Source organism: Lycorma delicatula, chromosome 1 (assembly GCF_047948215.1).
Source record: "Lycorma delicatula isolate Av1 chromosome 1, ASM4794821v1, whole genome shotgun sequence".
NCBI lineage: Eukaryota > Metazoa > Arthropoda > Insecta > Hemiptera > Fulgoridae > Lycorma > Lycorma delicatula.
Window position 1 is genome coordinate 159,875,075 of NC_134455.1, and position 24,329 is coordinate 159,899,403.

Genomic DNA, 24,329 nt, shown 5'->3' on the forward strand with positions numbered 1-24,329 from the left:
ATTTTATTGACAGGTACAAAAAATTAAGGAAAAAACAATTCTAGCTGATATCAAAAACTAATGCAACCAGCTGTTTCAGATTACAAGAAATAACCATTATTATTACTATATCTTATTATTACTTAGATTCATATTTTAAAATTTTACTGTGATCTTATTAATTAATTTTTTTGCACTTTTTGTAAGTGTACTACCGCTTTGTGTTTTCTTCAAGTTCAGCGAGAAGGCTGTTTAGAAACACTGCATTTGCGTCCACAAATGTGACCGACTCTGAACGCCCAATTTACGGAGACTTATTAACGAAGGCCTTTATTTCATATTTTACTTTAACATACATTGGAATAGATTTAATAACATGTTGCTGCTTTTTTGGGTATGTACTGCAAATTTAACTGTGAGGCTTTTGCCACAATAAGTTATGAGGAGTAATAAGATTGGCCTTACTAGAACAAAGGTAGTTTAGTAAATCCATACGATAACAGTTCGCTTGAAAAATATAAACTTGTATTTATATTTGCGTTTGCAGTATAGGTTCAGGTTACACCTACAGGTAATAAAAAACTTTAAAAGTAGGAAGTTTTTCGAAGGTTATGTATATAAGAGTCAGAATATACGATTTGAACTATCAAGGTTGACTAATACTACTTCGTTTCTAATACTGTAAATACGTATGGTAGTTGGAAATGCAAAAAGCAAAAACTGCGCATGCGTCTGATTAATGACGTCATTTCATCCAAACTTACACTCCAGCAGTGAAAGAAGAGAGTAAGTAGTGTTGATTTCTTAGTTTGTTCGTTAGCGAGCAGTGAGAATGTCGTGAATTGAACTAACTTCTTGTGTTAAAACATTTTTTGTGGTTGGAATGTAAAGCTTGTTAATAAGACATTTTTACTCCCAAGATAACAAAAGAAACGTTAATTTATGATAAGGTAATTACAACAATAATCTAATGTATTAACAAATGTTATGAATATTGTTTTATTTTTAACTGGTTCTCTATTATTTGAAGTTACAAGAGTATTTGTTGAAGATACTAGCTTCTAGTTTTTTTGTATTCTTAATAACTGCGTATTTAAAAGAAGTTAATTTAACAACTATTTGGAGCACATAATTTTTAATAATTGTAATTTACTTTAATAAACTAATTTTGTTATTGTTTTGAGTTAAGGTTGCCTACCTATACTAGAACTTAATGATTACGCATGTGTTAACAGCAGTTTCTTATTAGTGACAATTCTCGTCATAATTGTTCAATAAATTTTAATAAGAGTATTGCGGGTATTGATGACGTCCGAAAACAACAATGAAACGACTGTAGGCGCAGAATAATCAGCAGTTATGTTAGCCAAGCGTTTAATACCGATTATTCGTTAAAAACAGTTAGAAAAATAGAAAAGGTTTTAATTTCACATTTTAATTGAATCTTTGGATAAATGTACTTATTTTGTTTAGGTTTAAACAAAATTTTAAAATAATAATTAACGGATGCGTTGATTATACTACAAAGAATGTTTTGACTACTGTGATTATTTGCTGAAAAAGTGTTGAACCCTTTTATTATGTTCAGGGAAAACGGATCAGAGTGGGTTTCATATGAAAATATTTGTGGAAGAATGCTATTTCAAATGGACTCTACCATAAATTGAAAGATCTTATTTTGATAAGTTTATAGTAGAAAACTGGATCAAATAATCTCGAAATTCTAATCTTCATTTATTATCAAATTTATGATGTAAATTAACATTCTTTCGTTTACATTATATTAAAAATATTAATTGAATGATGTAAACAGTATATATTTTTAAGATCATTATCAGTAAAATAAATCATAATTCTCATTTGGCATACTGTTTTAAAGTTACTTGTTTAAGAAAATAGTTTCGGGCAGAAAATATATTAGTTCGTGCATTTACTTTAATATTTGGTAGGATTGTATTTTTATAACGTGCGATTGTGTTTATTTATAATCTATAATGATATCGGATAACCAAAATGTTGTTTACCCAGATCCTGCTGATAGCCAGTTTACAATAAATGAAAATTTATTAATTGTAATATAGAGACATCGGTAGTATAGCGTCACTCCCAAGAAACACTATTAACGTTATGAAAATTCCTTCATTAAATAATTTTTCCTTTTGCACACGTTGTATGGAATGGGTACAATTGTTGTTCCCAATTGAGTGTCATAGATCTGATTGCGAAACAAAAAAGCGATGCGACAACCTGGTGCTTGAGATGGGAGATTTGTACCGCATTCAATATTGCTTCTTAAATGCGTTGGCATTTCTCATAAAACGTTCACAACCAGCATCTAATAGCTATGCTTTAAGCATAGTTTTTTCTCGAACTCGCCTCTCCAAAGCCTCAAATGTTTTACGATCCGGTAGTCTTCGATCTGGATAATTTTTCCGGTATTCACGCGCAGCAGCCCATCCATTTTTATTTTCTTTACCGTTAATTAACAACATGCCAGTCAACTCTTCAAATGAAAACAGGTTTGTGGTATCATCCATTGAGAATGACTGACCGAACAATAACAGCACAAACACCGCTGAAATGAATATTCAAATGCTAGACACCAAACTTAATTGTTGATCAGTTCTTACTACCAACGTATGAAAAAAAAAAAAAATTAATATGTTTTAGAAGGATGTCTTTCAAATTAATTTTTGTAATTTTTAGTATTTATATGTAAATTTTTCTGTTTAAAATCGTACCATTTTTCCGATCCAGTTTGTATGTGTGTTTTTTTTTAAAGTTAAAACTTCTCACATTTGCTTTTAATTTTAATAAACGTTATTTACATCAGTTTTCTCACAATTAAATTATTCTCTACAAAGTTAACTAGAAATTATTTGTTTATTGCTAAATTAACAAAGTTATTTTATTCCAAACTTAAAAAGTGTGTTTTCCGACAAAATCTTTTCGTGTTTTACCCCATTTTTCTTAAAACCTAATTGAGATAGAAGACTAGGACTTTTATTTAATTTGTTAGATAAAAAACCATAAGGAAACGCCAAATTTACTCCTCGATTTGTACCCTAAGATTTTCATTAAGAATTTTAGTACGGTTTAATTTCACAGAGGGAGGATAAAGATTGGCTAAATGTTTCACGAGCCGAATCTCGCTAACGAACCGTTTTCTGGCCTATTTGAAATTTGAAATTTTTTCTTATTTTTAGCTGTAGAATCATCTGGTGAGAGATTGCCGTGCAGTTTGGAATCAGTCTGTATACATTTATTAACGAGGAGTGAACCTAAATTTCATTTATGAACCGAACTTCATTGGTTTGTAATATAAGTATTTGGTTTTATCAGAATTTTTCAGGTTAATTCCTGAGAAATTCTTGTTTACAAGGATTCAGATTGGAATTTCTTGTAAAATTTTCCAAACTTTCTCATTTAAATCTATTGGTTTGAAATATTTATCAATTTATAATTTAGGGTTAATCAGAGTAAAATTGTACAAGGTGAAAATTTTTGGTTTTTTGAATTGCTATTTTTTTTTTGCTAAAATGATTGAAAATAATATTGTATAAGGTGTCCTTATACATTTGTACCTTTTATAATTTACTATCTCAGGATAAAAATTATTTTTTTTATTTTTGAGTTTAAGTCTGATTTGATTGCTTTGGAGGATAGAATCCTCCATTTCTATTCATTCTGTGTTAATCTTTGATCAACAATGTTTGCTCTATCTCAAATTATCCCTTTCGCATAATTTAATTTTTGACTTTCCCTGTAGTTTTCACCTTCAACATATACCCTATTACAAAATTAACTAAAACTGGATTTTTTTTTAATAGACTGTACTGTCTTAGTTTGATTTTTACAAGGTTTTGCCACAAATTTCTCTCTTCTCAAATTCTTTTTAGATTTTGAATTTTATCTACTGAAAGCGATTAATTGCACACAGTTGTTTTTAAGAATTTCGTATAGTTTAGAATACTTTGGTATATACCTTGTATTAGCGGATTTCGTTTTTGGCATGAACGCTTCCTCATTTGTGGCAGTTCAGTTTTGATGTTTGCTTATTCCGTTCATCCTTTGTAATTTGACTACCTTAATAATAAAATTCGGCAACTTTTATGTTTAGTGTTTTCTTGTATTATTATTTAATTCCTCATTATCCTTCTTTGTCTCACATTTTATTATTTTTAGTGTCGTATTTATTTTCAAAAATAATTTTTTTCTCTATAAATTTGATTCATACCATTCAGTATTTCTTGAAATTTTTTCTGTCTAAAGAACTGCCTCATCTGCAGATTTAAACTCGTTTATTTTCTCTCCTTTGGTAGTTACTACACAATCTAATTTTACATTCAGTTGTATTACTTCTTTAATGTAAACGTTTAAAAATCAAGGGAACATCCCCGTCTCACTTTTCAGAATCATAGCTGGTTTTTCTTCATTCTCCACTGTTATTTTTTTAAGTGATCTTTTTCAAGTTTAATAACTTTTTCCTATAGTTTTTCCTATAATTTCAGTCTGATTTTCATTAAAACATTAAAAATTTTACGCCATTTTACGTTATCAAATTCCTTCTCCAGATTTACGTGGTCTGTATGTCGTGTAATTTGGCAATCAATTCGGTTTTTTAGTTTTACTAGTTTTGGAATTTAGTCGAAAATTTTTTATAATATTTTCCTTAGATAAGAAAATAAATGAAGCGACTGATTTATATGATATCTCAAAAGTCTTCGGATATTTTATATCGCTCATCGAGTGCATTGGAGGCTGCTTTCCTTGATCGTAAAGTATTTCCAAGTATGTATGAATTGCCAGGTAAGGATTTGTTGTTAATTAGAACCCAACAACAGACTGATGGCTGGAGGACAATATGGACAAGCAGCAAAGGGAGACCAAATGCCAAATCGCAAAGATTAAAATAATATGAAGCTTTTATTGGTGGGTGAGGAGATAAACTGTTCAGCTAAAGTATCAGAAACTACAGCGACATCAGTCCAAATTTTTCTCCATTTGTATTGACTCGGATAAAAGAGTGAAAATAATAATAGAAGATATGAATCATTCAATATACAGTTTTTTTTTGTTCTGTTATTAAATTAGGTCATTTTACTGTAGCATCAAGTTTTCAACCATAGTATTTAAAAAAAAAAAAAGACATCAAGTCGGTATCAGTTTTATCTACTGCTTGTGTTGTATCTACTATCATAGCTGCGTATAAATAAATTTTTTAATTTTTACTTAATTTGTGTACGTGTGTGTGTGTGTGTGCGTGTGGAGGGGGAAGGTGGTTTTATGTATATATACTTGTTATTCTTTGTCATATGATACTGATTTACATCTCTTTTTTGTTGTCATTAAAGTTTTTACCTCGTGTCTCGTAATAAGTCGGTGAAGGTCGCAATTGGTTTAGCTGTTTCTATCATTAGCATGAACTCTTCTTTTTAACGTTACAACTTAAATTAAACGCTGTTAATGATTATTTTAACAAAAAAGAAGAATTAATTCGAAGAACCGTTGTAAAATCTCTTACACGAGATGTTTTGGGAATTTCATTACAGTTAAATTTATTCCGTTAAGTAATAGCTTTCCGATTTATTGCTTCTTTATTTAAAGTTGTGCTTGTTAGTTTTTTGAATCTAAATTATGATCTCTAATAAGTAATCGAAGTTGGTCCTTTATTTTATTAACTATCTTTAAACTGTTTGTTCTTAAATTAAAGAAAAGTGTCCTTTTGACTACTTTTTAACCTTTCGCGTTTTTTACGCTTCGTTAAATACTCAAATTTCTAAAATTTGTTGAATTTCCTATTTTCTAAAATTATAATGGATTGTATTGTATAATATTGTCACAAAACCGGTATAACGGACCTGAGTAACGGATTCCTACCAATTAAGAAGTAAATAGTAGAAAATATAATAATGGGAGAATCCAGAAAGGAGCTAAAAGAATCCCCGTTAGTAAAGCTAACAGGTACGTTTAACAATCGTGCTAATACCGTTGACACACCTTACAGATATTCAATTAAAAGAGGTTACCAGACCAGGGTAGGAATCTCATTGAAAAATGTGAAGGCGGACGATCATTCTCACGCTTTGAGTTGGGTCCGGTCCTGCAGGTAAACAGGATTGGTGTATAAATACCGGAGAAGACCAGTTGACAGCCAGTCTGCGAGGAGAATGCGAGAAAGTTCTAACCGAGGATTAATGCGAGTTTGAAGCGAGAGTATTCTACGAGGAGGTCAGTGAAGGAGCGAATTTCTAGTGCGCACACATTCGATGCGATTAAGGTGACATCACAAGTACTTCCAGTGTGGACAGTACATGAAAACAAGAAACGGTTCTGTGAGTTACTGTTAAACTATAAGTGAAAGAGATAATGTACTAAATTTCATTCAGAAATTGTTAGGGTAGTTTTATTAGTGAACAGCAATGTTATTTGCAGTAAACTAAGTAATTGTTATTGAAATTTATCATTATTAATATTATTGTTGTGGTTGTGATTATTATTATTGTTGTTTGCTGCTGTCATTATTGTTATATTTTGATTATTATTGTGAGTTGTTTATTATTCTTATAGTCATTGTTATTATAGATTTGTCCTATTTTACTTATGTTTTTAAACTAATAAATTGTAATTATATAAACATTTTCAGTTGTCAATCTCTCAATATCCTGATCAAGCCGCGAAAACGCGACAATATTTTAAATTAATTATATTATTTTCTAAAATTTGTTAAATTTCCTATTTAATTGTCAGATAAGTAATCTTTTCTCGTTTCAGAAAATTTTACCAAACTATCGACACTTTTTGAACCGACGGTTTCCAGTTTTCAGTCATTTTACAGTAATAACCATCTTGGACTAGTTCAGTTATTATTAAAGATGAAAAAAAGGATAAATTCGGTTTGTTCATTTTGGTAAGCTAGATAAGAAAATGTGCTACGCGGAGGAAAAAAGTACAGTAATGATCCTAATAACATATAATAGACAGAGGCTACTGTGGACAGCTGTTTCAAGACAATGCGCTGACCACATTTCATGTTATTATTAGAGTTCTCCTGCGCCGCTTGAAATATCTAATGACAATTTATTTATTAATTCAATTAATTTGCGACGTAATTATGTAGTTTTTCATCACTATACGCATTTCGGTTTATCAACACGAACATATATAACTTTTTCTTTCATTTTTAAAAATAACCATTCCGTGATTGAAGTAGCTGTTAGGTTCTAATAGTAAGCTATTAGAACGTGATTTCGAGTTTAGTTAAAAACAGCTGAAAAGGTTGCTTTTTTAAGTTTATCATAAATTTTATTTAGATAAAGCTTCATTCATGAATTCAGATTTTGAGTTGTTAAGAAAATGGGGAAGAGAATATGATTACCGTCAACTTTTCAAGTAATTTTGCAATCTTAATCTTCAAAGGAATCCTAAAATACATAGCGGAACTAGTAAAAATGTTTATACAGAATAACATTGAAAGCTGGTTTGCACATTTCTGTAAATTTAGTTCTTTATTGCGTTGAATTATTTGGATTTTTATTAATTTACGTTGACATCACTGAAGATTAGCTACACCGGTCTCAATGAAACTTGAGGATTTGGATTCTCTTTTCTCTAATACTACTTGTGTTTTTCGATCGACCGACCATTTTCAACAATCTTTCATTTGTTAAATGAAGTAATAGTAACTTATTAAACACGTATTTTATTCACTTATTTGTAGCAGAAACTAAAAGTATAATACTTATAATAGTATAGTACATATAATAGAAGTACTAGGTACAAAAAACACTCCCTATAAAATCAAGTCTTCCCATGCAAGGAAATGAGGTAAAGAGACTGGTACTGATCGTGAGCTAAGGTTTTTTTTTAATAAGGAAGTATGTACCATCTTTCTATTCAAAATTATACAACATTTTTTTAAAAATTCTCGCGCTAAAATACTTTAAAAATCTGTGTGAAAAAATTCTTGATGATGATAAGAATACATACAGTAATGCCGTCTAGTATTAAGCAATTGTGACAAAAATGTGAAAAATGACTTTATTTCATCTATATAAGATAATTTCTCGGAAATAAAGTTTAGTTAAAAATTAAATTGATCAACAGAGGAAATTCTCTTTAAAAAAATCATCGAAATCGGTTCATTAGTGGGACGCGCGCGCGCACACACACACACCGATAAAATTGAAAACCCCCTCTTTTTATTGCAATTTGTTAAAATTGAAAACTTTTTGTCTAAAGCAATGTTAATTTTAATTGTGTATTACATATTACATAAGAATTATGATACAAACAAATTCTATATTAATTATAAACAAAAATTCGATATTGTCGTGTAAAAAAGCTTTGTAAGCTTAAAAATTGTAATATTTGAAAAAACGAATTCAATGAAATACCCTGGGAGACCAAAAACTCCGGGACCGGCAGATACCGTCTTACTTAAGGAGAATAGCCCAGCAATACTTCGAGGAAAGATATGTGGTCGGGTCCTCTGAAGAGGGTAAGGTAAAGTTCCCGGTCGAGAGGGGTGTTTCACAAGGATCAGTATTGAGGGGTGTTTCACAAGGATCAGTATTGAGCCCCGCCGTGTGGAATATAGAGTTCGACGGCATATTAAGGCAGGATTATCCGGAGGGGGCCACGTCAGTCGTATTTGCAGACGACCTAGCACTAGTGCTAGTTAGTAACAGAAGCGGAACTCATGGCCGTGGGAGAAAGAGCGGTCAATCAGGCGAAGAGGTGGTTGTCTGCAAATGGACTGCGTCTGGCTGATGAAAAAGTAAAGGTAGTATTTATGATAGGGCGTCGGAGATCAAGTCCCATTCAATTCCGGGTGATTGAAGTAACTGTGTACCCTAGCCCAGCGGCAAACTATCTGGGGGTGTAGATGGACGGGCACCGGTCCTTCACAATTCATGTAGAAGAAACTGGCAGTAAGGGCGAGAGGGTCGTCCAGGCGTTGATGAGTAATCAGGGCGGCCCCTGAACTGCGAAGAGGAGGCTTTGGCTGAAGTATATGCCTCGTCGGTGCATTACGGGGTGAACGTCTGGATGTGTGCCCTGGACAGAGCCCTCAATAGAAAGAGATTGCCGAGCCAGCAGAGAAGACTCAATTTAAGGATTATCGCAGATACAGGACAAGTGGAGAAGCGGCGGCAGTAATAGCCGGGATGCCCCCAATAGATCTTCTGGCGAAAATGAGACGTTCCATCCCGATGGGATATGGCAGGAAAACGGTTGACGCGATGTTCAGAGCCTGGAATAGCAGATGGGAAGAGCCAGGTACAGTAAGATGGACACAAAGGCTCATCCGCAATGTGAGGAGCTGGGTGGAGAAGAAGCACGGGAACATCAGTCGTGAGCTCACCCTGTTCCCCTCAAGACATGTTTGGTTTTGAGACTATTTATATAGAATGAACAGATGCAATACAGGAACCTGCCGTGACTGTGTTGAGAGGAACACCGCTGATCGTGTAATATTCTCGTGCATAAAATTGATGGGCCTTAGGGGCGATAAACTGGAGCAAGGTCCAGTAAATACAGATAACATCAACAGCATAATGTTAAGAGACAGGGTTTCCTCGAGTAGAATAGCGACTGCGGTAACTTATCGTAGTTAGATCTGAGGCATCAGAAGAACGAAGAAGGTAGTCAATCCGAGGAAGTGTAACCGTTGTCGGATGGTTTGGGACGGGCGGTGGGAGCCATCCGGAGTCGTCCGTCAATAGCCCCTCGGGGATGCTGCCTGGGCTTTCCCAAGGCGGCAATAAAAGCGCCCGAGTGATCGCGGTGGGGTTGTGTGCATACCGTACGGATTAGGTCTGGCCCTTGCACGACTGGAGGGGGAGGTTTTTTAGCGGGTGAGAGCCCCGCACTTGCCGTCAGAGGGGCCTGGCGGCGGCTGGCAGAGCTTTTTCCTCCCCTTACGGAAAAAAGAGATTGAATAAAAATTTAATGGATCTTTATAAAAAAATATGTAAATTAATAAATATTAAAGTAAACAATTTTATTTGTGGAGTTTTTTTTACAGTTGTCGTTTAAAAAACCGTTAACCTATTAATTAGATACGTTAATTATTCTTTTTTTTGTACTGGTTTTATATGTATTTTACGTTATGTTTTTGTTTTTGTAATTCTGGTATCTATCTTGAATGCATTATTTTCGTTTATCCAGGTTTAAGTGTTAGAGGAGTATAATATTCTGAATTTTTAATCGAATTCTGTTTTGACGTTTTAACTTAAGTACACCTAATATAGGCATTGATGGATTTTTATTTGTCTTATAACTTGTTTATTTAATAGTTAAACCTCATAAGGATAAATTCTTTGCGGAACACAATATAAGGTAAGATACTTTTCTCGATTCTTAACGATACGTTGAGCATATGTGTAGTATACATCCATCAAAATCGAATTTTGGTTCTCGGAGGGAAATCGGCTCATTCGGTTACAGATACTTTTTTGAACTATGAATATGAATTCGTTATCTTTTGACTGAAGAAAGTGTACTATTCTGATAATGAGGTTTAGTTCAGTGTAAAATTACAGTGAAAGTTGTAATAATTTGAGCATTTAATTCACTAACATTGTGATCGGTAATAAAATCTTTTTTTATGTTTTATATTTTTTTTCTATCAGGATAGTTTACCAGGAAATAATCGTAAAAGTTAATAACTTATCTTGTACGGTTTAAATTGATAATTTATTTTTGAAATGCTCCATTATTATTGTAGCCTGTTTGGTAGCTAAGCTACCAAAAACAATAATTTCATACAAACTCTTTTATCTGTTTTAATCAACTTATTACAGAAATAATTTACTTAACACGAGAGAGATTGAAGTTTTGCCTAAGAGGAAGCTAGTTACTAACAAGCAGCTTATTCACTGTTCTGCCATAACATTTCTTCAGTGTATTACTAATAATATTTTTAATTAAGTTGTATATTTACAACTTTGGCTGTGGTTTAATTAGTTATACACGTAATATATACTACGTTTTATAAATATGTAAACACACTCACACGTGTGTGTGTGTGTATATATATAATTTTATAATTTATTGTCAATTGAAAATTACATATACAATTTTATTCAACATATTTATCCTTGACGCAGCTAGCAAAAGAAGCCTTGAGTGCTAGCCGCGAGTTCATAATAACAGGATGGCTATTTAAAAGAACTAATTAAAAATAAAAAATTTAACTAAATGATTGTGTGTGTGTGTGTGTGTATATATATATATACTCGTATAAGCATTCACTTATATATTTTCATTTTTCATATCAACTTTAGATAAAGTCGCAATCTTTCAAAACTAGTTTATCATGTAAATTGATCATTAGTGTCAGTCAGTCAGAATGTGTTAATGGTAAGATAAAAATTAAACTGAACAAAGAATCTAAAAAGACGATTGAATTTAGCCACATTTTTTCGCACCAGATAAACTTTTTCTTTTTGTGTTTTGTATCCGGAACCACCGCAAGGCATTACTTCAAGTGATCAATGAGGGTTATATGAAAGTAAATGAAGTGTAGTCTTGTACAGTTTCAGGTCGACTATTCCTGAGATGGTGTGGTTAATTGAAACCCAACCACCAAAGAACGCCGGTATCCACGATTTAGTATTCAAATCCGTATAAAAGTAACGGATTAGTATTTACAAAGTAACGGATTGACTAGTTTCAAATCCTAGTAGCCTTTACCAGGATTTGAAACTTAGAATTCTCGACTTCGAAATCAGCTGATTTGCGATGACGAGTTTAACCGTTAGATCACCGGTGGGTGAATCGGATTAGCTAGCCAATGTAAACTACAAGAAAATAGAAAATAATTTTCTAAATGAAATAGCAATTTTTAGGGAAGGGAAGCTAGCTCAAAAGTTTTCTTATAATCAATTAAATTTTAAAAGCTCGTTCCGAACATTTACCGTATGTTTGAAAATTAAACAGAGATATTTAGAGCGCAACCAGTCCTAGTCTTTAACTTTGGTGAGCTCTATTAAATTGCATAGTATAGATATTTTTGTAGCAGTTTTTTGATTTCAGTTTTGTACGTAACTGACAAAAAAGAGAAATTGATCGTGTTGTAAACAACAGATTCTAAAAAAATTGAAATTTATATTTTTACATTCTTATGTTAATAACGTTGATTTATCGATCGATCGGTTTTATTAGAATTAATAAGAAAATTAAATAAGTTAGATATGATTTTTTTTATTATTATTTTATAAGAGTACAGATTATCTAAAATTTTTGGTAATGGTGATCTATTCTCTTTATTCAGTTAAATCTAACGCATACGGTCAAATAAATTTCAAAATTATTAATTTCAAATTATAATATTGCAAACAAAAATTATTAAAAACAAATTATTTAAGTTGAGTTTTGAAGAAGAGGTTCGACGGGTAAAGGATTAGTAAAAGGAGATAATTTTTTCTTCATTCAACAAAAAGATAAGAAATTACAAGTTTTGGCTCGTTTTGTAGGCATTTATAAATGATTTGTGAATTTAGACATTATTAACAATTACTTAGCGTTATTTGAGGAAGAAAGGATGATCTGGTAACTCAATAAAGAGGTTGTTTGTTATTCACATGTTCAGTGTAACTGATTGCGACTGCTCTAATTCAGTCAAATCCAAGATGTTATTATAATAATTATATTGTTAGCTGATTAAAACGAAAATGATTCGATTACAAATTGTAGCCTATAATTCCGTGGTCTTAAACCTATCTTTCCTTCTTTATTTAGTCAAATTCATGCTACTGTTATGCTGACGGATTAATTTTAAAGAAATATCTAAGTGTGCAGTTACATCGACTCATTATTTTCATTTCTCAGATATATTTTAAGGCGAGTGGCCATGAGCATGCACTATTCACTGGCATTGCTATTGACAAACTAAACGTCACAATTTTATTGGTTGGTAACAAGGGTTATTCATAATTATTTCCTTGTACGAAGTAAAGGAAGTATTGTGATCGCGAAAAATTTTGGTTTTCAGATTTCAACGGAAATATCCATTTTGACCATCCCTGAATTCATTTTGACTAGTTTCGGCGTGACGTCTGTACGTACGTATGTGCGTATGTATCTCTAATAACTCAAAAACTATTACCCATACGATGTTGAAATTTTGGATTTAGGACTGTTGTAACATTTAGTTGTGTACCTCCCCTTTTGATTGCAATCAACTGGACCAAAGTATCCAAAAAGCCCAAAATCAACAATTTGGATTTTGGACTTTTTGTTAACTGCAGTGATAAGCCATCATTAAGAGCTTTTCAACGATATATCATCAGTGGTACTTATTTTCATTGGTTCCAGAGTTATACCCAAATGGAATTTTAATTAATGTAATATTAGGATCTTATAAGGGGAAAGCACATAGATCGGTTCGAATCAGACTTCATCTCCTTTTTTTTAACTTTTTTTTTAATCTAAATATATTGATTTATTAATAATTATTAACCTCTGATTGTAAAAAAAAATTACGATAAATAATAATTCAATAATAAAAATAGAATAAAAGAAAAAATATCAGAAGTTATTAATGAAATAAAATTTTATGTACTTTTTATTTAAAAAAAAAGTGTATATATCATTTAATAGGCTTACAAGGAAGTCGTGGTGTCCACATCAGATTTTTTTATACGTGTTAGTGGGAGATGTGATTATGAAGGGATAGTTTATTTGATTCGGTAAATTATCATACGTTTTATTCAGTTTGAAAAGAAGATTAAAAAAACCCCAGAGAACGTTTTAGTTTCTGTGATACTTATATTACAGTCTACGAACGTAATAAAGTCTACTCCTAAAAATAGGTCATAAGTAGTAAAGAAATTATATGTATATATACTCAATTCTTGAAATTTTGATCTGAAAGTCGGGATCAAATTAAAAACTATCATCAACTAAGTAACATATACGTTTTTAGGTCCTTTTTGAATGTTTTTTTTTTTTTAATTTAAATCAACAAAAACAAGAAGTAATTTTTTTTGAAAATATTCACGTAGAAATTTCAGAAACGGTACTGTTAGAAATGCCTGCTACCAGTTTTTTTGTATTGTTTTATTAGTAAATAAATGTGACAGAAAATGTCTGCGGATTAGCTTTCTTTGGGGAACAGTTTGGCTTATAATGGTGATTTTGTTCTTTTATAAATGAGTTTTTTAACGTATTTTACTAAAAATCACCTTAAACAATAATTCAAATAAAAAATGTCGCCCATCCCATAATCCATATTATAAAGTCGCATAATTTTTTTACATCAGGCATAAAATCAAACTTAGAAATATAATCGGTATATTATACAGTACTTCCGTTGAGTCTTCTTGGGTAATAAATTTAAAAATTCAGTTTAATTTCTTTCGTTCTTGCAGTGAAAAATTTCCTTGAAGAAAAATCTTAGGAAACTATTTTCTTTCCTTTTTTTAAAGTAAATTATTTTGTTCATCAGTGACTGATTTCAGAGTACCTTAAAACCAAATAAAAGGTTTTAAAATTCTCTACTTATACAATGATACTGTAATTATACACGTAACTTGAACTTTTAATATAGTTATTTCTCTTCTTTTATTTTTGTAAACATACTAATATGGAAACCGACTGTCCTCGACATGTACATCGTAAGTGTATGTGTACGGAAAGTGATAACACAAAAAATCATGCTGTCTATACCTTCATCCCACAGTTTAAAAATTGAGTTTTTCTTTTTTAACTGAATGGGACAAAATATTTCTTTATTCCTCTGTTTTATCTTAAACAAAAACAAATTCGAGTTATTTTTATAACTAATTCATAACAAGAAGCGGAAGGTTTGTGCAAGGGAATATGATGAATTAAATTTGTAGCATCTGAAAAACAACATTTCTTACCGGGAATCACAACTAGAACCTTCAGGATGTAAGGCGACGGATGTATTGTTATTATTAGAGGGAAAAACGATTTTATAAATTTTCTGAAACAAATTTCTAAAATGTATTCCGTACGTAATTGACAAAAACAATATATAACCTTCTTTTTCGAAAATTATTTATTTTTAAGTATACGATTAAATTTAATTAAGTCCGTAATTGAATTTAATATTTTTCATAATTACGGCAGTTTTAAAGAAAACGATTACAAATTAATCATTTTGTGTAGGACTTTGTTTTCTGTTGTTAAATTCTATTTTTCTTCAATTTTTTTTTTTTTTTTTTTTAATGATCAACTCATATGCTTAAAGCTTGTATGTAGGAACATGACATGAAATTTGATAGGTTGAGAAAAAAAAAGTCATGCCTAATTGATATTCGAACTCGGAACCTTCCCTGTGTGTTTTAAAAAAATACAGCCTTCTGTTTTTTAAACTTTTTAAAACTGTCCGTGACAGAAGTATTTTTCAAACGTGTTGTTTGTAATACAATTATCCGGAAAATTTTCATCATTTCTGTGTAATATTCTATACAATTACAGATAGTAGAAAGATGTTGACAATTATTCACAATATTTTTGAGATTTTGAGATCTCTTTTCCGTTATTGACTGAAAAACGTATTATTTAGTTTTAACCGAAATAAAAATCCCTGAAGTTGGAAAAAATCAACTTTTTTTAAGTTTATTGTCTTTTCTTCTAAATTGGAACGAGATTAATCTAACTGATTGATAAATGTAAGGAACAACGATTTCAAAACATGGGCTTCGATTTTCATGAATAAATCCTTTTAATCGTATGCGACTAGTTCTTATGAATTAAAAAAAGTAAAGGAGCATGGTTGCTTTTTTGTTCAAGAGCAATAATTAAAATTTTTGAACAAATCCCTCCTTGAGAAATCATGTACGATTTCATTCGAATACAGTTTGTGATTTTACTGTAATATTTAACAAATAATCTATAACGTAGATTAATCTCTTTATATTTCAAGCGGAATATTTCTATATATAAGTGTGCTCTAGCTATTGAACTCAGTAAAACAGTAACTTTGGGTATAACAATAAGTCGCTCTAGTGTAGCGATTGCAAATAAATTAGTTTTCTGTTCAACGTCCGATTTCAAAATTTTGTTAAATTCTTGATCTGAGAATTTTTTTTTTAATTCATAAATTAAAGTAATTCCTGAGAGAACACTTTATACTTCTGAGGTCATTTTTAATTCTTTTTTATTTGGAACCATTTTGTTTGCTTTTGATTGACTCAAGTATCGGCAATCCTTTCGAAGTAGAGCTCTAAGGTTCAAGTCTTAGTAAAGGCAGTTACTCTTATACGGATTTGAATACTAGATCGTGGATACCGGTGTTCTTTTATGGTTGGATTTCAACTCAGGAGTGGTCGACCTGAGACTGTACAAGACTAGACTCGGTTTTTTTTTTTTTTTTTTTTTTTGCTTGATGATATCGCCACGTAAGCTTGAAGCTTGTGCGTGGGATATAGAAATGTAGCGTATGAAAAATGCTGTGCCTGAACGGGATTCGAACCCAGGACCTCCGGGTGAAAGGCCGAGACGAGATTCATACATATCATCCTCATTCATTTTTTGAAGTAATACCTTCCGGTGATTCCTGAGGCTAAACAGAAAAAAGAGGTATCGGCAGTCCAAATGTAGATTTCTTTTAGTTGTCGCTGTATATTCATTGAATTCTTGTTTGGTTGAAAATAAATCATTAGTTGCTATTATAACTAACTATTTACGTAATTGTTTTGTTTGGTTTACGTATTTTTTTTTTGTATTAACGTATTGAAAATTTATTACCGTCCATGACGAATTGTTAAAAGAATACTGATTAAAACACGATTAAAAATAATTTAATTAAAGAATATACGATTAAAGCACGATTAAAAATAACCTTTTAAATATACAGAAATGTGAAGAGATATATTCGTAGCTTTTTTTAGCTCCTTCGTGGTGTGTTTGATGCAACTAGTTGAAATTAGAAACCTCTTTTAGTGCTTATTTATGGTCAGATAGTTAAATGGCCTGTCGTTAACTTTAAAATCTTTGCGCTTATGAATTTTTATGCTATTTGTAAAATTGCGTTTTCGTCTATTTTCTATAAGGTGATTTGCAAATATTGATTTTATTTTTCTATAATGCTGTGCTTGGGTGTCTTCTTTTATCTATAGTTGAATGTGCGCCCGATTTGCCCAATATAATATCTATCTCTATACTTATTGGGTTTATCTTCAGAGTTATTAATAATGTGTTGTTTGATCTATCTGGGTTTCGATTCTATTCTGAATTAATATGAAATAAAAGTGGAAAACTGCGTTTCTCGAAATTTTGAAAATATCAAGCAATGACTGGTGGATGGATATATGTTATCTTTACATTTGTTTTTTAATAGGTGCGTTATACATAAAGAATGCGCATTTAATCTTTTTAATCGCATTTGTTATTTTAAACGATCAACCCTATTTGATGTAATAATATTTCTCCTTTTGCATGTTTGCACGAATATACCTTTTAACTGTTCAATTAGCATTTACCAATCCTTTGTCATATTCAATCGTATTTCACAAATTACATTTTCTTGGCGCATTTATATTAAATAATAGTAAGGAAAAATTTTACTGTGTGATAAGGGTAATTTTACGAGTGTAACTGAATACCTATTACTTTCTATAGACATATAAAAGTTAATCAGATTATTCAAAATACAATAAATTTCCCATTTATTTATTAATGTTGAAACTAAGAAAAACTTATGATTCATAATATGAACAGACTCATTTTTAATTCGTAGTATAAATGTAGTGTAAAGTATAATAAAAATAATGCAACTTTTTCTTCTTAAAATGTTTAATCTACCTACATCAACACGCAGCGAATTATTTTACACGTATGTTGGACCCCGTAACCTAAAAACTTGGTAAAAGTTCCTTCATAAAAGTTATTTACAAAATGCCATGGCTATTTTCAAGAATCACAAGCATTCGGCTTACTATGGAAGGTGAGGATTGAAGTAATTTTCCATTAACTTCTTGACTACCGAAATGCTACTACATAACAGCATTCAAAGCTCGCTTAAAAATTCTGATGCGTTCAATCCTATGATTATTTCTGTCCGTTGCATGGGACTGATAGTAGAAACAACGTTATTAATTTCAGTAAAATCAACTCTTGGACTAATACCATATAAAAAAAATACAAATAAGTCACTTATTCCTGAAAAATAACAATATTCGTCTCTATAAAGCCAGGCAACAGAATTGCTTTCTTGTAACCCAACACAATACTTCGAATTATGAGAAAGGGTCTATATGCTTCCGTCGTAATGTTTAATTTTTAAATAAAGCTCTCACCAATTTACTTAAAATTAGAAGACTTACAGAAAATATATGACACTATATATTGAGTTTTTTAATAATACAGATTACAAAAATTATTTTGAAAAACCCTTGAATTCTCTCATCTTCGTTTATTTATAAATAATATGTGTTAAAATAATTTTCATTGACGCTTTTTAATTTTGTTTTTTACGCTTATGTAATTTATTTAATATCTTCACATTTATTTGGGAATTATTATAGAAATTCTTTACTTTTATTTCTTAATTCTACATACAGTTATGTATTTTGTAACACTTCTCTGATATGTTTTTACCACGGTTTCTCTTATTCCATTCTAAGAAATGCTAAGGCAGTTCCTTTTTTGGCCTTTGAGTAGCACAACTACTCGTTCTTCAGATATTTTATATTTGTTACCGGCCTAGATAAGAGAGGGTGCAAGTAGTGTAAAGAAAAGATTATCATGCATTGTTTCTGTATGAAACAGTGAATTCTATATTCCCACTCAGTAGAGTAAAAAGAATTACAGTGAAAGGATTTAAATCTTCTTAGAGGATGGAAATTAACATTAACTAAAAATGACCTTGAAGTCATTTTTATCACCTTTAGGTCTAGAGATAACTGACCTCTAAATGTTTATCTTATTTTTGTTGTTGGCTACTGCACACTATTTTTTTTTAAGAATTACAGTTCTAATTCATTTATGTAGGATATTTATTTATACATTTTTATTTTATGTACCAAATCTATTTGGGGATTGCATCAACTTCACTGCGTGTTACTAAATGTTACTGAGTAAGGTTGTAATGTATTTTGTTACGTTATCCCAAATTTATAGATTTTTTAAACTTTATGTCTTCATTGTTAAAAAAAAGGTATGTTGAGATTGTTTTTGATGAAATTGTGAATGATTTAAAGATATTCTAATGGCACAGGTCACCACATCGCCAATCTCTATGTTGGGTTGATAGTGACTTCACCTTTACTCAGAAGATTTAGGTTCAATTCCAATTCAGGATTTTCATTAGTTAAAAATATTCTCTACAGTAAAAAAAAAGCAATCCTTTAAGTAATGGAATGGGAGTATATAAAAGAAGTAAAAATATATTATGGAATGAGAAATTGGAGATTACTGGTGCAGAATTAAGATATTGTGAAGATTTTTTTGGTCCACATTTCTTGCCACCTGCTATAAGCAATATTAATGAAAGTAATAAGTAACATATTTCAGTTAGATTTTACTAATTTAAATTAAAGATTTAAATCTAAACAGTAAAAACAAATGAATTAACTTGTATTAACATTATGTATGTATTTGTCACTGCGTGAACAGGAACAGAGTAGAAGTCCTGTTCTTCATTAGAAGTTCTTTTCTGATTCTACCTTCCATTGGATTTATGTCACCTAATTATATAACTTACTCTACTTCTGTGACAAAGGAAAATTATTTATGGTTACAGTATTTTTGTGCTAAATTGGCTACAAATTACATTTGATGCTGCATATTAGTAGCTATTCTACAAGCACACTGTGATGACCAAAATTAATTTTTTTTTTAGATTAATTCAATTCGAAATTAATTTTTCATATCTATTTTATGTAAATTTCTCTTATAAAATCAGAACTAGTTCAAAGTCAATTGTCAAATAATCGTAAGAAAAGTATGGAACTTCCAGTTAGAATTTCATAAAATTTTTAAGAAAACTATTGTAATTTATTAAATTCTATTATTACGTAAGTTTTTTATGTCAGTAGGCATTAAACCACCAGACTGATCTAGTAGTGGTTAACGTTTCATAACAAATCAGTTGTTTAACAACTGATTTTCAAAGTCAAAGGTTCTGAGGTTCAAATCATAGTAAAAATTATTTTTTTTATGTGGATTTGAATACTAGGTAGTAGATACAACTGTACTTTGATGGTTGGGGCTCAATTAACATCACATCGCTGTAATGGTCAGCCTGACTCTGTACAAGACTACACCTCATTTACATCTTATACATATCATCCTCTTTTCAGACCGTTCGAGGATTGCTTATTAATAACTAGTTGCAACATATAAATTAGGAAAATAATTAAATAAAAAAATATGCATCAAAGTGAGAAAATGTAATAACTGACAGTAGTTTAGGTTTTGCTCTAAACTTAACATTGTAAAATCTAATTGTAAATTTTTTAGTAGTATTATAAATAATTATAAATTATAATATTTTATTATAAATGAAATATTACAAAGTATTATCAATTTTCCACAATATTACTTTATCAGTAAAAAAAAAATCTTAATATATATATATATAAGCAAATATGTATGTATTACCTTTGTACATAAACGCAGTAATTTATCAGTATCACAGTAATCAGTACCACAGTAATTTATTATTACCTGACAGGTGACAAATGTGGTTTCTGGAATTGGTTTAGTGAATCTCAGAGCAAGCTTCACTGGGAGGCATAAGAGGGGGGAAAGGAATAAAGTAGTTCACACCGATATTTTCTACTGGTTCGATGTTGCATATGAAATGTTATCAAGCCTGCAAAAATGCTGTTGATATTCAGTCCAAGAGACTTTAAATTATTTCTGTTTGTTTCAGGGATGGACCTTATGTGAACATTTTTTTATTTCAGAGAATGAAATTCTGTTCGGTGTCTTTTACACTTTGGGCTTTTCAAAATTTTGAGCATTGAGAAAGACTGGGACTGAAAGAAAAATATTAATGTACCGCTTTTACAGTAGTGAATAAATGCACTCTCTACAGTCCCTCTATTATAAAGAAGAAAAACAAAAATTTTCTATGGTATTTCTAAGATCTGAGCTCCCTTATAGATAAAATAAGGGAGCGTATTTTATAATTCCCTTTCAAGGGATCTTAATACATTTTATATTGAGACAAAACACCTAACTCTTTTAGGAAGTCAAGGATTTGCTGCTGTTGTTAAAATGCATAATTAAATATCAATTAAATACCAATTAGATATCAATTGGATGCAGGATGTGTTAGCTAAGCATGGTATATCAGCTGAATATTTAATTTATACAGAGATAATTTGTGAAGTCTCCAATTTTCTTCGACACCAAAACATCCTTCATTAAGAATTTTTATCTGCTTCTTTTTTCTGCGTAAAGAATATTATTTTACCATTAGTAGAGTATTTCTTAGTCTATATTAATCAAGCGAGACAAAAAATAGAAATGTTTTTATTGTTTCATAATTTAACTTAGTTTATTTCTATAGTGTAGTGGTGGGTGTGATAAGAGGCACTGCCCCAGTTAGAAATAAAAACTTTTCATAATACCTTTAAAAAAAGTTTATTTTTATTCTTTGAAGTATTTAAACCGATGTTGAAATAAACCTTTTCTGAACTTGCTTTTTTACATTTTATTTCTCCATAATCATATAGAAATACCTATTTGCTGCTGTTATAGTTATTATTACCTGTGGATCATGTCTTATCTCAAGAACATGTCAATTATCCAGGTTTTGTGCACATATCGGTTTGTATATATTTATGCACATTGTATTTATTATTTTTTTCTTTATTTATTGTTATAAAATTTTTTCTTTACTATCACATTTACAAGTGTTATTAACATTTATTAAACATTTCTCTTGGAGGCTTATAATGTTTGACTTTTATGTGTATTACATATTTTTGAATCTGTCTTTAGACAGATCATTGCGCTGGTCCACTGATAATAGCCTGTCAACAAGTGTACATGGTGAAGTATATTAATTTCATTGCCAACACTTTTGTCCAACTAATAAGTCAGCTGTTATCAAATTATTTATTCATATGAGAAGCTAAAGGAACTTGTAGTAATTTTCAAAGAACTTGTAACTTAGTTTACCTAACCGTTGCTCTATGAGATTTGTTTAGTAGCTTATCTTAGCAGACATGTGAACAGAACTAATATTTAATATTGTGAACCAATGTTTACCTTGATTTACAGCATCTAATACTGTGACCCAATTTAATATTGAAGCAAATTTTGCTGTAACCACTTTTAATCGCAAGATATAATTTTGAATTACTTTTGTTAAAATTGTATGATTCTATTAAATAGAACCGTATGATTTTAAAAGATAAATTTAAAAAATGTTATCTTTTAAAAGTTCAAACAGGAAGGATTTAAAAAGAATTTTAAAAAATTGTAGGACATAGCAGTTTTTTAAACTTCCCATAGAATACGCTACTGATCAGAAAAGAAGTTACTATCATTATAGAGCTTGGAAATAAAGAGAAGGATCAGAAGATGCAAAAATCTCATTTTCAATAAATTCAGAATTAGCAGATTTTGACTGCCAACAACGAGATTCGATCCTTTTAAAGTCAAGATTTTACAAATTCAGCGACCAAACTGAAGAGGACCTCATGAAAAATAACATGAGGGATTTCTACAAATATTACTTAACCAAATACTAACCTCCTAGCCTTTACTTCTAAGATAAAGATGGAAAATTATGCCTTAAAAACTAAGACAATTGCAAACGTTTAGCAAGAATGAAATAGAAGTAAACGAAATCATTAAAAAATTAAAGAACAAGACAAGAGGTGAAGACTTTATTTTAGCAGAATTATGGAAAAAATAAGGAAAAACTAAGAGAAGAATGAGAAACATTCTAGAAGAGGAACGGAAAACTGAAAAAATTCCACAAGATTAGAGAAACGCATTAAATATATTCACTACACAAAACAGGAAGAAAAAAAACCAGATTTAAATACCCACAGAGGGAGTTCCCTGTTATCTGCGACTTACTAAATCTTCTCAATAGCGCTTCAAAATAAAATCGAAATAATCGTAAACAAACAATTGAAAAAATATCAAGGGGGTTCACAAAAGGAAGATCATGTGCAGAACAAAACTGGAACATGAAAACAGTAATAATATTCTATTCCTTTAATAACAAAACCATGCGACCATTTTTTTTGTAGATTTCAAAAAGGCATGCGATTCAATTGATTTGATAGAACTTTAACTTTATTTAGGATTTTAAAAGAATTCGGCTGGGTTCCAAAGCACTTAACATAACTAGACAGATCATTATAAACACAAAATACAAAATCAAATTCATGGTAGAATTGCCGCAAGGATTCAGAATTAAATGAGGCATAAGACAAGGGGATGGTTTATCATAAACTCCTAGAAAAAGTAATAAGAGAATGGGTTTTGAAGGAAAATGAAACTGGAGCACATCACCAAATAAAATTTGTTCCGAAATAGAAAGGAAATGGATTAACTGTCTAGCCTTTGCCGACAATATTGCAATTTTCTCGGAGAATCTTGCAATTACAAGTAAACTACCTAAAAGAAATTGAGGAGAAAGTAGAACTAACAATATCCTTCAAAAAGACGGAATTCGTGACCAACATAAATTCCTTCAAATTCCTAAGTATGAAATATGGAAAAATCAACAAAGTCAACAAATTTAAATACCTGAAAGAAATAATCCAAATCAATGGAAGTCAAACAAGAACTAGAAAAATGGAATTAACCTCCTAACTAACAGGAAGCATTTAAAACAACTAAAATCAGGCATTACAATACAGTAACCAAAAGCCCATACACATCACAATGCTTCTTCAGCTTGAAATTAAACGAAATAAATTCAATAGAAAAAGAAAAGAAAATCTTGAGAAAATCCTAGGAACAATAAAAAAAGGTGAAAATGAATATAAATACAGAAGTAATAAAGATCTTTACAAATACAAAAAAAGTGAGAAAATTTCAGTTTCTATCAAAAAAAGAAAGCCAATTTCTTCGGGCGTCTTACGTGAATAATGATAACAGGCTCTCAGAACAACTCTTCAACCACATTTACTTAAAAAAAAATGAAAATCAATTGTTCAAAAAAATACCTAAAAGAAGTGAAAATATCTGAAGAAATAGTAAAAATAGAATAATTCAGAAAATTGATAAGATTTCAAGGGCTTCCAAGAGAAGGAAGAAAAAGAAATCAACGTCTGGTTAAAAGAGAGAAGGCAAAAACAAAGTGAAAGAATGAAAAACTATTGGAAAATATTACCGCCTAAAGAAAGAGAAATGATTGCTGAATGTTGCATCATTTTATTTTATTTGATTTTATATTA

General features: G+C 30.5%; 1 protein-coding gene across 2 annotated transcripts in view; it reads left to right on the forward strand.

Moving 5' to 3' along the window:
- The first annotated feature begins 775 nt into the window (after positions 1 to 775).
- LOC142324808 (shootin-1-like) overlaps positions 776 to 24,329 on the forward strand; it is a 98,520-nt gene continuing 74,966 nt past the window's right edge. For both annotated transcript variants that reach the window (XM_075365835.1, XM_075365826.1), the window contains exon 1: positions 776 to 929. The gene's annotated coding sequence lies outside the window, so the exon portion shown is untranslated. The remainder of the gene's footprint in view (positions 930 to 24,329) is intronic.